This window comes from Molossus molossus, unplaced genomic scaffold (assembly GCF_014108415.1).
Source record: "Molossus molossus isolate mMolMol1 unplaced genomic scaffold, mMolMol1.p scaffold_m16_p_2, whole genome shotgun sequence".
Taxonomy (NCBI): Eukaryota; Metazoa; Chordata; class Mammalia; order Chiroptera; family Molossidae; genus Molossus; species Molossus molossus.
In genome coordinates, this window is record NW_023425355.1 from 135,020,683 (window position 1) to 135,035,723 (window position 15,041).

Here is a 15,041-nt window from a genome sequence, read left to right on the forward strand (position 1 = left end):
TCTGGTTTTTCCACTTTTCTGAAGAATGTAGCAGTGAACATTATGCAGATATCTTGGTACATTTCATGTAAGTTATCTGGAGTATAGCTTCCGAAAAGGGGGATTACTGTTTTCTTTATTTTAAAAAATGTTTTCACCCTGGCTGGTTTGGCTCAGCCGTTAGAGTGTCAGCCTGCAGACCAGGGAGTCCCGGGTTCAATTCCAGCCGAGGGCATGTACCTTGGTTGTCATTTGTCCCTGGCCCAGGTTGGGGTCATGTGGGAGGCAACCAGTCGATGTGTCTCTCTCACATCAATGTTTCTCTCTGTCTCTCTCTTCTCCTCCCACTCTGTCTGAGGATAAATGTAAAAAAAAAAAATGTTTTCAAGAATTGGTCAGTTGGCTCCAGTCCCAGTTGGACTTACTGACCTCAGGGTCCTTCATCCTCTAGTGAAAGCACAAGATGGGACCACAGTGGAAGTCAGGCAGCCCCCCCTCCCCCAGGTCCACCCCGTGCAGTTATAAACATTGGTGTAAATGTCCCTCCTTTCATGGAACTTTTGTGCACTCCCCAGCAGGCTCTGGGGACACACAGGCAAACAATGACAATGCAACCAACGAGGGCTGGGAGAAAGAGGTGTATATAAAGCTATGTGGGTACACCGAAGCCCAAGTGACCTCTTTATCCTTGGCCTTGGGTTGGAGGGGATGGGCCTTGGAGTGCACTGTTACTAGCTTGGAAGGGAAAGAAACACAAGGCTCTGTTGGAGATGGGACGTTGAGGCAGTGGCAGGTGTCAATTTGCAAATAAGCTGTGCTGGCCTTCGTGGAAGGGAGCATGGACATTGAGCTCAGCTGAGCCAAGACGCCAGATGACAGAGTGGGGCTCTTGCCAGCCACTGACCCGGGTAATAAGAGGGCACTTGGCAAGCAGCCTCCTGAGCGCTGGGCCACACGGCCATTCGTGGATCAGGACCTATTAAGTTGCCCAGTATGGTTCTTTTGTCATGATGTGCTATTCCAAAACCTATAAAATGTTCCAATGTAGTGTCCAAATCTTATGCGTACTGCTGTATTTTACATATATGATTCCCCCTTGCACCTTTGGGTTTCTTTGCTAACCGTAATCTTGAAAGGAGGGATTAGAAATTAACTTAAAAAAAAAAAGTTGCTTCGGAACTTGTTTGCCAGTCTGTTGAAGTCTGTGGACCTTTTCTCAGAGTAATGTTTGTAAATGAATAAAATCAAATCCGTAGGATTACAAAGGACACCAATTATACTGAAATACAGTTTTCAAAATGTTGCAAAAATAGAAGGATTCCACATTCTTCACTGGTGCATTAATAGCAAGATCCAGCACTGGGTCTAGAAGTTACCATCATTTTGAAATAGGGATGTGTGTAAGTGACATTTCAAGATAACTGCAGCAACTGTGATATGAAATGAAAATATCCCCACAACGGGACATAAAATCCACAGGTGCTGCTAATACCGGTGTGGTTCATTGCCTATGTGTACAGTGGAAAGAAAGGCCAGATTTCAGTGAGAGGACAGTAAAAATAAAGATATAATTTTCTTTTTTTTATCCTCACCCTAGGACATTTTTTTATTTTTTTGTTCAGATAGAGTGGGAGGGAGAGAGAGGAAGAGAGAGAGAGAGAGAGAAACATCAATGTGAAAGGGACTCATCAAGTGGCTGCCACCCACACGACCAACCAGGGCTGGGGATAAACTGCAACTGAGGTACGCGCCCTTAGTGGGAACCGAACCCGGGTCTCTCTGGACCGCAGGCTGATGCTCTAACCGCTGAGCCAAACCGGCCAGGGCAAGATATAATTTTCTTTCCACCATGTTAAGACCTGCTGACTTCTGTCCATGAACCCCAGTTAAGAACCTCTGCTTTTATTTTTTTATTTTTATTTAAAAATTTTATTTATTGATTGATTTTAGAGAGAAAAAGGGAGAAGGAGAGAGAGAAACATCAATGAGAGAGAACATTGATTGGCGGCTTTCTGCATGCCCCCCACTGGGGGTTTGGCCCACAACCTGGGCATGTGCCCTGACCAGGAATCGAACTGGCGACCTCTTGGTGCATAGGTTGACAATCACTGAGCCACACCAGCCGGCCAAGAACCTCTGCTTTTAGATAAGAAGATGGAATTGTGGCAATGACAACCCCCATTTGCATCAAGAAAATTAATAACTACCTAGGCTCCCCTCTTCTTTATTCTGATGGGGACGAGAAGGGAAACTGTATTAAAAATGAGTGAAAATCTAAAAATCATTTTGACTACCTGTAATACAGACCTTTCCCCTCCTTCCTAAAGAGAAATATGGAATTTTCTGTCATTCTCAAAATCTCCCTGTACAGTGACCATTGTTTGGTACTGATTTTTAAAACTGACAAACTCTGCATCTGTTTATGGCATTTCCCCCCCGAGAATTCTCTAAGAATAGGCAATAGAGATGGACCCCAGATGAGGATTTTCTAGACCTTTGTCATAGTTCCTAATATGCATGTGTTCACAGGCGCCCCTCTCTCTCCCCCTTTCCTTTTCTTGTTCCCTCCCTGCCCCCTCCCTTAACTGTAAAAGTTAAGGGTCTGATAGGTCCAGTTGTCAGCAGCAAAGTTTGAGAATGCCTTTAAAATTAGATACGTTAGAGGGACTGTGTTGGAATAGAAGGGAGAAATCTTGTTTATGCTCAACAAATAACTTATATTTAGAACCTTCCTTCAGTTTTCTCTTTGAAATTTTGTATTCTCATTTCACTTGAATGACTCTGCATGGAGCATTTAAAAGTAGATCAAACAAAACTCTATAAATATGTCGAGTTCTTTTGGGCATTTTGCCCAAATCAGCCCTGCTGAAGCAGAGAAAAGCAATGTGCTTTATGGATCGGATTTTCTCCTCTGAACACCCAGACTGCCTCCCCAGGGAGATGGTGGCCTGGGCTGGGGAAGTCAGGCCAGGGACTCAGGGACACTTTGGAGAGGTGTCCCCTGGGTATGTTCTGCTGTGGGTCGGGTCATTTAGATTTAGGGGCCTGATGAAAGGCCAAACCCAACCCCTAGGACCAGCCTAAGGAGAGAGGGAGACCAGAAGGCCATTTATACACATCTCCGACTTTGTTTTTCAGTGTTGTTCCTTTATCTCTGATGGGAAGGGAAGCTGGTGAAAAGAATACTGGTGGAACTGGTATAAATAATTTACAAAGCAGCCTTTTAACATATTCATGAGTGTAAAGACAAGTGGAAAAAAGGGAGGGAGTCATGGGGCAGCAAGCCTTTCAGGAAGGTAGGTCTGTCCCCATTATCCCAATTTTATACATGAAAAAGCGGGGCAAAGAGCCATGACGTAGGCTACGTGAGGTGGTCACAATGCCGGCTCCACTAGCTCATCTGTCTCTTCATGTTGTGAGGCCCAGGATGCTCTCTGTGTGTGTTAATGCTGTCCATGTGGATCACATGGCCGTGAGCTGTACAATCAGAGCGTGTATGTCCTTCCACACAGCCAATTCACACCCCGTTTTTTTATAACACGGTTGAGGTGGAGGACAACATGTTTGGAGGAGTTCTTCATGCCCATGACACCAAAATTATAGATGCAGCTTCTAAGGAAACATCTGGTGACAGTGTTAACATTGAAAATATCCATATGCTGCTGCTCTGCGGAAACTTGGTTTATTGAATGGATGGCCCCTTTCTGTGTTATGCTGGTGGTAGAAACTTGATGTTTTTGGTGATATGTTAATTGACTGATTTTAAGATGGCTTTCAGTGGCTTCTTTTTTATTCTAATTCTAATTAATTTATTTTGTTGCCAATGTCCCCCCCACCCCCCGTGGACACCCTCCTCCCACCCTCCCCCAGGGTCCATTGGTTATGTTTATATGCATAAGTTCTTTGATTTATCTCTTCCCTTCCCCCTGTCTCCCTCCTCTGAGGTTTGTTAGTCTGAACCCTACTTTTATGTCTCTGGGTCTATTTTGTTCATAATCAGTGGCTTCTTTAAACAGGACATTAGACTCTGAAGTTTCTTGTACTGAGGAAGGATTAGATCAGGGATTTGTGTCCCTCCCTCTGTTTCTAGATATAGTGGCACTTGGGGTCACAATTGGATCAAGAGTGGGCATTTGTCATAAAATGGCTGCCACATAACCATCATGAGGCATATGTGGGTGCAGGCAAATCAGTCACATTTGCTTTTTTATTGATTGATTGGAGAGAGAAATCGATTTGTTATTCTACTTATTTATGCATTCATTGGTTGATTCTTTTATTTTAATCCTCACTCGAGGACATGCCCAGAAAGAGGGAGGGAGGGAGAGAAAGAGAGAGAGAGAGAGACAGAGACAGAGACAGAGACAGAGACAGAGACAGAGACAGAGACAGAAAGAAACATTCATGTGAGAGAAACATTTACCAGTTGCCTCAAGCACATGCCCTAACAAGGGATTGAACCTGCAACCTTTTGATGTACAGGACAATGCTCCAACCAGCTGAACCAGACCCAGGATCGAACCCAAAACCTAGGCTTATTGGGATGACACTCTAACCCACTGAGCTACCTGCCCAGGGCTCCCATTTGTTGACAAAAGTGTGCGTGAAAGAGTTGAAAGGTGTCTAAGCTGAAGGGGTGGAGACACACATAGAAATTGACACTCAGATCATTGAAATACAGTGGGATGAGGGCAATGCTAGAGAAAAACAGTGGCTGTTAGGGGAACCCAGAGAAAGGGCCCATGTGGCTGAGCATGTATGCGTGTGGGAGGGAGTGAGTGTGAGCCAGCTCAGATGGACACAGGGCCCCTCCACTGCCAGGAGGGAGACGGCTGCCCGGACTGTGTGGTTTGAGGAGTCAGGCCGGGGAAACGACCTTGGATTGGTACCTGAAAGAACATTGAGGGGCCCCTCAGGGTTCTCTAACAGTGTCTCATCGGAATAATTAGTGTGGGATACACGTGTGGAGCCTTTTCTGGGTTCACACCTCCTACTGTCTTTATGGACCAGCAGCCATGACCCCCTTGTCATTTAGCCTGTGACAACCACCTTTCTGCCTAATTCAATTGGTCTTTATTTATTTACTTAGAGTATGAGAACTAACTTGACTGTCAATGTCATGGAGGGAGAGAGTATGTGTGTGTTTACAATGTTGGGATTATATTGTACACATCATGTGACTTGGTCTTTGGACTTCATGTATTATGGACACCTTTTACACGTCAGTACACATAGAGCTGCTTGCTCTATTTAGTGGCTGTTTAGTTTCCCACATGATTTACGTAGCCCTTTCCTGTCAGTGGGCATTCAGGATGTTTGCTGTGTAGGTCTCTGTGCGTGTATGCATTTTCTGTTAGAAACCGTGCTGCTCTGAACGGCTGTATACATACAGCTTTGCCTACTTAAAATAAGTGTTTTCTGTCTTTTAAAAATATTTTTATTGATTTTAGAGAGAGAGGAAGGGAGAGGGAGAGAGAGAAACATCAATGAGAGAGAGAAACATCGATCAGCTGCCTCCCCAGTGTCCCCTGCCGGGGATCCAGCCCACAACCTGGGCATGTGCCCTGACTGGGAATCGAACCAGCAACTCCCCCCTCCCCCCCGAGAAGGTGGGTGACATCTACTTTTATTTATTTAATTTTTTTATTGTTGAAAGTATTAAAAATGTCCCCCTTTTTCCCCCATCGATCCCGTCCTCCCTGCTCCCACCCCCCTCCTGCTTTCCCCAGCCTAATGTCTGTGTCCATTGGTTGTGCATAGATGCATATAAGTTCTTTGGTTTGTCTCTTCCCACCCCTTCCACCCCCTTCCCTTGGAGGTTTGTCAGTCTGTTTCCCTGCAGCTCTTCACTGCATGGGAGGACGCCCAACCAACTGAGCCACACCAGCTAGGGCATTCTTTTTTATCTTTTAAGAAGACTGAATTCAAAATCAAATGTACATAATTCCTTGTTCCGATATATACAGCTCTGCTCTACCATTTGCTCTGGATAATTGCCAGTTGACCATAAACTTGGAAGACCAAAGCTATAAGGCATATATTATTTAGTACCACAGATGCTTCAGACTACAGTGTTGATTGAATGAGGCACCTTGAACACAGTGGCAAGACTACAGGGACCACCATCTTTCCATCCCTATAGCTGCAACAATGCAACGTGGCATTGGCTTTTTCTTTAAATTGTGGTATAATACACATAATGTAAAATTTACCATTTGAATCATTTTGGCATTGGCTTTTAAGCATACATTGATGGGTGCCCTTTGTAACACCAGGTTGAGGTTTTAACTCTTTCCCTCCACCCTTCCTGTCCTTCTTTGGTGCCCCTCTGACTGACTGGAAATTTGTGTTCACAGAACAGTGACCCACAGATAGAATGTAGAACAGGTACTCAGTAGTTCATTCATCCATCCATTTATCAAAAATGGATTGAGTATAATCAAAGAACTTATAGATGCATAGCCCATGGACACAAACAATAGACAGGTAAAGGCCTGGGTGTGGTGGGAGGTGGGTGGAGGGGGAGAAAGGGGGAGAATAAGGGACACCTGTAATACTCTCAATAATAAAATAAATTTAAAAAAAAGAAGAATGGATTGAGTGTCTGCTCTAACAGGCACTGAGCTAGGTGCTGGGGAATCAAAGACAAGTAAGAGAGGGTCATTGGCTCCTAAAGAAGGTAACAGACACACTTCAACTGCAGATGCCACTGCGTATCCACCTCTCCTTCCCTGGGTATATGATTCCTTCCATCATGTTTTTCAGACTTTCTCTGTTTTTTATTGTCTTCTGTTGGGTCATCTGCCTGCTTCTACGCTCCCTCCCTCAAGCTGCCCTGCATACCCCTGACACCAGACACTTCTCCCTAGATCACTGTCCTCGTGACATCTTGTCACTTCTCTGCCCCCAAAACCTCTGGTTCTTCATTGCCCATAAAATAAAGTCCTCATCTTAGGATTGCATGCAAAGTCCCCCTGAAACGCACTCCTAATCTGCCTTCCTGGTCTTATCTTGGGTTGGTGGAAGACGAGGGCTGCATACCAAAGCTTCTTTAACTCATGTGCTTTGGGCAAGTTATCCAGCCTTTCTGTCTTCATCCATGAAGATGGGGCCAGCACCCCTAATCTCATAGAGTTGGTGCGAGGACTTGAGGGAAGGCATGTAACATGTCTAGCTTGGTTCTTGACATATAGCAGACACCTAAATTGATGTTCATTTCCTTCATCCCCAACAAGACCTTAGTTGATTTTCCTTATGTGACTTTTGACTTTACTTGCCTCCCTCCCTACCCACCATGGCTCAGAGGCTCTAATAAATGCTTCCCTACTAGTTCTACATTTTCCTCCTATATCCTGGTGGGACTTGGGAGCAAATGAGGACTGGCATAGCTGTAGCCTCTTTCTAGGTGAACCTTGCCTTTGAAGTTGCAGATGAGTGGATTTACTGTTTTTTTTTGACATGTAAAGATGTTGACTATGTACATCCCTAGGCTGTCTCCAGGAACCAAACAGTGCCGGTTAATGAAATACTGTACATTTCCACGACAACAATCCAGCCACAACCAGAGAGGGCTTTGCAAAGAAAGACCCACGAATTCCTTTTTTCTTTCTTTCTTTTTCCTGGTATGCCATCTGCCTCTGAAGTCTTCCTTGTCTTCCTTGAGTTACGTTATGTTGAAACAGGTTGATGACTGGGAATTGTTCCAGGAAAGGGTATGATACTGGGTCCATAAGATCAGTAATTCAGCTTTCTCTTTCTCTCCCAGAGTCCATTGGCTGTCCCAAGAAAAATGGGTGATTCTCCTTACTTATTTAGTGAAATGTATGTTTTTCCATCCTGAATAGGAAACCTGGCCCCTTGCATAAATGGAAGTTTCCAGCTCAAAAACAGCTTCTTCAAGAAGCCGGAATGCTGCTCATTAACTTGGAGAGTTGCTGTACCCCTAGCTGTTTTTGCTAAGAAATCATAGGGGAGACCACCGACTTTTCCACCCCCTGGCACCCAGGAACACATTTCCAGAGCTAGAGATTGTTTAGTGCATTCGTTCCAAAGGTCTGTGAAATAAAAACGAGCATGCAACATTCCTCTGGGTTATATAGTAGGATAATATTGACAAACAAGTGTACTTTTTCTTCCTTTTGGTAGAAGAAGCTGAATATAGGACCTGTATAGCATGGTCCTGGAAAAGTCCCATTTATTGTTGGACAATGAATCTGTCACGATGCGTCTTGACCCTAGCTATATGTTAGAATCACCTAGAGAGCTCTTAAATCCAGATGTCCGGGCTGTACCCCCAGACCAATGACATTAGAGTATCTAGGGGTGGTGCTTACACATCTGTATTTTTTATTTTCACCCTAAAATTTTTATTTAGAAACATTTTAAATGTATAGAAAAGTTGTAACAATAGTACAATGAACACCCATCTGGATTCACCCATTGTTAGCATTTTCCACATTTGCTTTCTCTCTGTGTCTATGTCTGTGTCTGTGTCTGTGTCTATGCCTGTGCATGTGTACACATACACATACACACTCATTTTGTTTTTCCCTTAAATTATTTGAAAGTAAGTTACAGATATCAGGACACTTCATCCTTAAGTACTTCAGAACAAGAACATTGTCATATGTAACTGCAATAGAACTAACACAGTCAGGAAATGTAACATGAACATGATGCAATTATTTAGTATTAGTTTATATTTAAATTTCCCCAATTCTCTTAATAATATCCTTTATAACCTTCTTTGAAAACCCTGAATCCAATTAAGGATTGCAGTATATTTAGTTGTTATTAACATCTTTTGACTGTTTTTAAATCTAGAACAGTTCCCTAACCTTTTAGAAATCTTCTGTGATATTAACTTAAAAATATATATTTTAAAAACTAGCCCAGGCCAGTTTGGCTCAGCGGTTAGCATGTCGGCCCGTGGACTAGAGAGTCCCGGGTTCGGTTCCCGCTAAGGGCACGTACCTTGGTTGAAGTTTGTCCCCGGCTCTGGTTGGGTCATGCGGGTGGCAACCACTCGATGTGTGCCTTTCACATCGATGTTTCTCTCTCTCTCTTTTCCTCCCATTCTCCCTCCCGCTGTATCTGAAAATAAATGCAAAAATGTCCTCAGGCGAGGATAAAAAAATAAATGAAATAAAACAACAACAAAAAAAACTAGACCAGTTTTTGTACACTACCCCTCAGTTTGGCTTTGTATGATTGCTTCCTCGTGGTCAGATTGAGGTTAAACGTTTTGGGCAGGAACATTCTGTAGGTGATGTTAAGTCCTTCTCAGCGCATTACACAAGGCGGCACCTGATGTCAGTCTGTCCCATCGTTGGCGACGTGAACTGACCGCTTTCTCCATTCCAGGCGGACCATTTTCCTTTTGTAATTAACACATACTCTGTGGGGAGATGTTTTGAGACTCTGTAACTAGCCTCATCCCCAATAAACTTTCACCCAGTGGTTTAACAACCATTGATTCTTGCTAGAATCTGTTCTTGCTATGATGTTTATAAAATATTGATTGTCCATTTCTATCATTTCTATACTTATAAGTTGACATGCTTTTGTAAAGAAGAGCTTTCCTTTCCTGCCCCATACCTATCTATCTGATCTTTTTCATTTATCTGGCTATCAACCTAATTACCTATTGAATGTATCAGTATGTGCTCATGACTTTTCTTTGAAATGAATAAATTCATTCCCCAACACATGCTGTTACTGTCCCAAATTTGGCCTGTGGAAGCTTCATCAGGCTGATCCCTGTGTCCTTTTGAAATTACCCCTCGAATGTTTGAGCATTTCATTAATTTTGGCATAACCACTTTGTACTTTCTTGGCCTAAGCCCTGGAAGAAGCCACTTTTCTTTTCTTCTTCTTTTTTTTTATCCTCACCTGAGGACATTTTTCCATGTTTTTGTTCAGATAGAGTGGGAGGGAGAGAGAGGAAGAGAGAGAGATAGAGAGAGAAACATCGGTGTGAAAGGGGCACATTGAGTGGCTGCCACCTGCATGACCCAACCAGGGCCGGGGACAAACTGCAACCGAGGTACGCGCCCTTAGTGGGAACTGAACCCGGGTCTCTCCAGACCGCAGGCCAACGCTCTAACCGCTGAGCCAAACCGGCCAGGGCAGAAGCCACTTTTCAATGAAGAACTAGTTCCTCAGGAACTGCTGTTTAGAAACTTATCGGGAGTTTTATGAAAGCTCCCAGGTGGTTTCAATGTGCAGCCAAGATTGAGAACCACTGGCTGGAGCCCTCCAAAGGAAGACCGCCTGTTCCCATAAGGTGTTTTCCAGTTGTCACCATTGTCACCCCTTCTCACCTATAATTAATTAGTGGTGCTGATTCATTGTTGAGGTTTAGATTTTCATATGGAGTACCACTTGGAGAGTCAGGTTTAAATGCATGTCCTTGGCCCCAACCCCAGAGAGTGTAGTTCCGCAGGTCTGCCCTGCATTTCAACATTCTCACACAGGTGGTCCCCAGGCTGTGTCTGGAGAAAATGCAGAAGTGACCCTGAGAATTAGGATCTTCTGATTTTCCTCTTTGATTTTATCAGTGCTTTCTCTCTCTCTCTTTTTTTTATCCTCACCCAAGGACTTTTTTCCATTTTTGTTCGGATAGAGTGGGAGAGAGAGAGAAGAAGAGAGAGAGAAAAACATCGATGTGAAAGGGACACATTGAGTGGCCGCCTCTCACACGACCCCAACCAGGGCCAGGGACAAACCACAACCAAGGTACATGCCCTTGGCCAGAATCAAACCCACGACTAATTGGTCCTCGGGCCGATGCTCTACCCCTGAACCAAACCTGCTAAGACGAGTGCTTTCTCTTTTGCAAAACGATGTCAGGATACTGCCATGTTCCCTAGGCATATGATAAAGATCCAGTTGATTAATTTAGTGGGTTCCTTGAAAATATCAAACGATTGAAATCCTTGTAGTTTTATACTCTTGTTCTTCATGGGGTGGGGGTCGGTATGGGATGCCAAAAAAAAATGGACTGTGTGAGTGTTGGAAGTTACCAGTTGACCCAAAGATTTGTTTCAACCACTGCACTATTTGTTGTTGTATTATTATGGTCATCGAATGAATTGGTCTAGTAAAGTTTTCACATATCGTACGACCCCTCAGAAGGCTCTAAAATACAGATGTGTGTGCTGTTTCTGAGGCTGGGTCATGTCACCCTTTTCAGTTTCTGTTATTTTCTTTATAGAAAATGCATGTGTAGTACCTTTCCTCCCCATCCAACCAGCTTTATTGCATTGAAATATGGGCCCCGGTTCCCAGCAACTAGCAGTAAGGAAACGCTCCTGATTTGTGGGTTCTCACTTCCTAGTTTCACATCTTAACAATGTGCCATGTTAGCCCACTAGTTTTTTCTGCACTCTCAAGACCCATAGCCAAGGATTTGTAAGAATGCTCAGACACGGGAGGCAGTGTCTCTGGACTTGCATCTTCTGACTTGAAAGCCTGGCTCTCTACTTTCTAGCTGTAAGACCTCTGGTAAAATACTTGGTGTTTATGTGCCCCCTCAGTTTCCTTGTCTGTAAAAGGGGATCGGTGATCTACCCCAGATGTTCAATGTAATGATTAAATGGGGTAATGCATACAAAGTGCTTAGTTGTCTCTGGCACACAGTAAGTGCTCAATAAATGTTAGCTGTTACTATTTTATTCAACAAAGCTGGTCATAAATAGAAGGTGGTTATGAGGACTAGTGAGAGAGTTGAGGGTGTGCTTGTGTTCCTACATACAAGCGCATGTTCATACATGTGTATTTTGTGGCCATCATACAATATGGCAATGAAGTAGACATATCAGGTGTGCTTGTAAAGTCTGCTTTATTCATACTTTTTTGTAAGCTGTGTCACATATACATTTGCATGTATGTCCATGAAATTTGTGTCACTTCTTTCAATTATGTGTAAGGAGTTAAATGTCCTGCCTACAAATCACACACAGAGATAAAGGACCGTGGCAATGGCTATGATATGAAGGAAGAAAAACATGTGTTCTCTCTTCTTTCTAGTTATTCTAATATAGATTTATATTGTTGGCCATAATCAGCAAATATACTTACATTTTTAAAGAAAACAAAAGTCAGTTTATTCCTTAGGAAAAAAAGCCCATTGAAATGTGTTAAAACTTGAATTCATGTGGACTGGGCTCTGGGCATGACGGTGATAGCTCAAATTAAGGGGTTCCAGACCGTGGCCTTGGGTGTCATATGTTTTTTTCTCTCCAGTTTATACCAGCTACTGAAAAGAGATGGCACTGTTGTCCACATACCTCTTCGAAGAAGGTCAAGACTTGCTAGTAGCCCTGCCAGTTTGGCTCAGCAGTAGAGCATTGGCCTGCAGACCAATGAGTCCTGGGTTTGATTCCAGCCAAGGGCACATACCTTGGTTGCGGTTCGTCCCTGGCCCTTGTTGGGGTTGTGTAGGAGGCAACCAGTCGATGTGTTGCTCTCACGTCGATGTTTCTCTCTCTCTCTTTACCTGAAGATAAATAGAAAAATATCCTCGAGTGAGGATTTAAAAAAAAAAAAAGACTGGCTAGTAAACAGAAATGAAATGCCAGGAGAGGAAAAAATGGAAAATGACATCTTTAAGCTTCCTTGAATTGAAGGTAGAGAGAGGCAAGTGAAATGTAGTATCACTACATCAACATCCCACCTGAAGTGAGCTTTAGGTTGGGTAGAACTGGCAAACAAGATAGAAACAGCGATGTGCAGAAGTTGAGGCCTGGAGGGGCAGCGGACCAGGAATTTGGCAGTTATCTGAGGGCGAAAGCCCTGGTGAAGACCCAAGGCTATGTTACGCAGTGTTGTGGGAAGCAGTTAAGTGCAGGTCGCAGAGAATTGGGGACAAGATGTGAGCTGAATTGGTCCATCCGCATTGTAGGGAGAGCTCTGAATTCAGGCCAAGGACATACTGCCACTTACTAACTTGGTAACTTGGGTAAGTCACTGAGCCCCAATTTCCGTGTTTGCAAAACTGTTGCTCATTCTGGCTCCTTTCTTTTTCTTTTGAACTCGTGCAGTTGGCAGGATGCGATAAGGGTGATAGGTATCAGAAGTGCTTCAGAGAAGGTCACAAGCTGTTCCAGTACCAGAGGGAATAACTGTTTCTGCTTGGGGTCAGGTCAGGTGGCCTTTACCACAGCAACCTCTGTATACCTCACTGTAAGAGCTCACTTTTCTTTTTAATTTTTTTTTCTTTATTGATTTTAGAGAGAGAGGAAGGGAGAGGGAAGGGAGAGAAAGAGAGAAACATTGATGAGAGAGAACATCGGTTGGACACCTCCTGTATGCCCCCCACTGGGGATCAGGCCCACAACCTGGGCATGTGCCCTGACCAGGAATTGAACAGGTGACCTCTTGGTGCATGGGTCAGCGCTCAACTGCTGAGCCAAACGGGCTGGGCAGGGCTCATTTTTCTTAATTCTATATGTTTGCAGTGTGCCTCATAGAACTTTATGCCACCAATTAAATAATCTTCTTAGAGGCTTAAGAAATATTGACTAGCCTGGAAGAGTAAATGTGTCATTCTTTCTAATACCAGACAAGGCTTTATAGAAGTCCGATGCAGAGATTTGGTTCTAGAAAAATCTGAGTATTCTGTTCCTGGTCGGGAATCTGCTGGGGTAGTCTTTTCTTGAAGAATATATATCACTCTGTATTTTGCCATGTTGGGTTAAAATGCTACTTTTTATAGCGGGTTTTTTGAAAATTGAGTTTGCATATAACTGAAAGTTTTGTGACTTCAGCTAATACTAGGTCTTGAGATGTTATTTTAAGTCAGTTCAGTCAAGTGGTGACTCCTGTGGTTGTGAGTGCTGGGTTTCAGACATTTGTCATGTTTATTTGTTTTGTGTTCAGATTTGTGTCTTCAGAGTTTGCTTTTAGCATAACATCTACCACATAAAGCTAAGGTTTATAGTAGAACTTTATCTTAAGGGATATATATATAGGGGCAGGGGAGTCGCCAGGAGCAGGTTATGGGTGCCAAGATCATCTCGTCATCTGGGCTTTCTTAGCTAGAATGAGAACTCTGTACCCTTTATTTATTTATTTTTTTGTTCAGGTAGAGTGGGAGGGAGAGAGAGGAACAGAGAGAGAGAGAGAAACATCGATGCGAAAGGAACACATCGAGTGGCTGCCACCCGCACAACCGACCAGGGCCGGGGACAAACTGCAACCGAGGTACGCGCCCTTAGCGGGAACCGAACCCGGGTCTCTCAGGACCGCAGGCCGACGCTCTAACCGCTGAGCCAAACCGGCCAGGGCCGTACCCTTTTTGATACACAGTGTTTGATTGGTCTTCTGTTGTGTTGGAAGCCATGGAATCATGGTGGAGTTCTTTGCGCTGGGGTACCACACTTTCTGACTTGCCGCCTGGGAAGATTCAGTTGGGGTGGGCCCTCTGTCCATTGGAGAGCCAGGGCCTCCTTGGGTTGCCCTACTCTGCCTGCTGACAATGCAGTTAGCACCTGGGAATTGGCCTGACAGCTCAGGGTTTGTTCTCATCAAGATTAGGCGGCTTGCGATTTTGTACAAAGGGGTGGAGTGTATTCTTGTAGTCGCCAAGGATGTGATTAGACAAGATATTGATTCTGAACTTCTGCCCTCTTCCCTGTGTTCAACTCTGTTCTTCCTTAGTGAGGTTCAGGCAGAGAAAAATGGAACAGAGAGAACTAGGCCACCAGCTTTTGAAAAATATTGATCAGTGAGCACATCAGATGTAGCAAAGACCTTCTTCCTCTTTGTGTGATGTTCTGCTGTGTGGGGCCCTTAAAGTGGCCTGTGATCATTCATGTAGGAATTTGCTTTCTCAGGGAAAAGATTAGAAAAGAAAAAGAATCACTGTAGGCAATGTCCAAAAATAATGTAAGCATTTCTAAATGTTTCCTTGAAGCTGATGATGCCTTTGGTTTTCTAGGCCATGTGGTGACAGGAAGGAATGATGTGGGGTGGTCAGCTTTAAGTGACAAACTTCTAAGCAATGCTGGTCTCAGTTCCTCTCTCCTACTCACCTGTACCCAGCTTGGGCCTTCACTGCT

General features: G+C 43.9%; 1 protein-coding gene across 2 annotated transcripts in view; it reads left to right on the forward strand.

Annotated features, from left to right (window-relative positions):
- SH3KBP1 (SH3 domain containing kinase binding protein 1) overlaps positions 1-15,041 on the forward strand; it is a 361,419-nt gene that overhangs the window by 174,179 nt on the left and 172,199 nt on the right. The window lies entirely within an intron of this gene.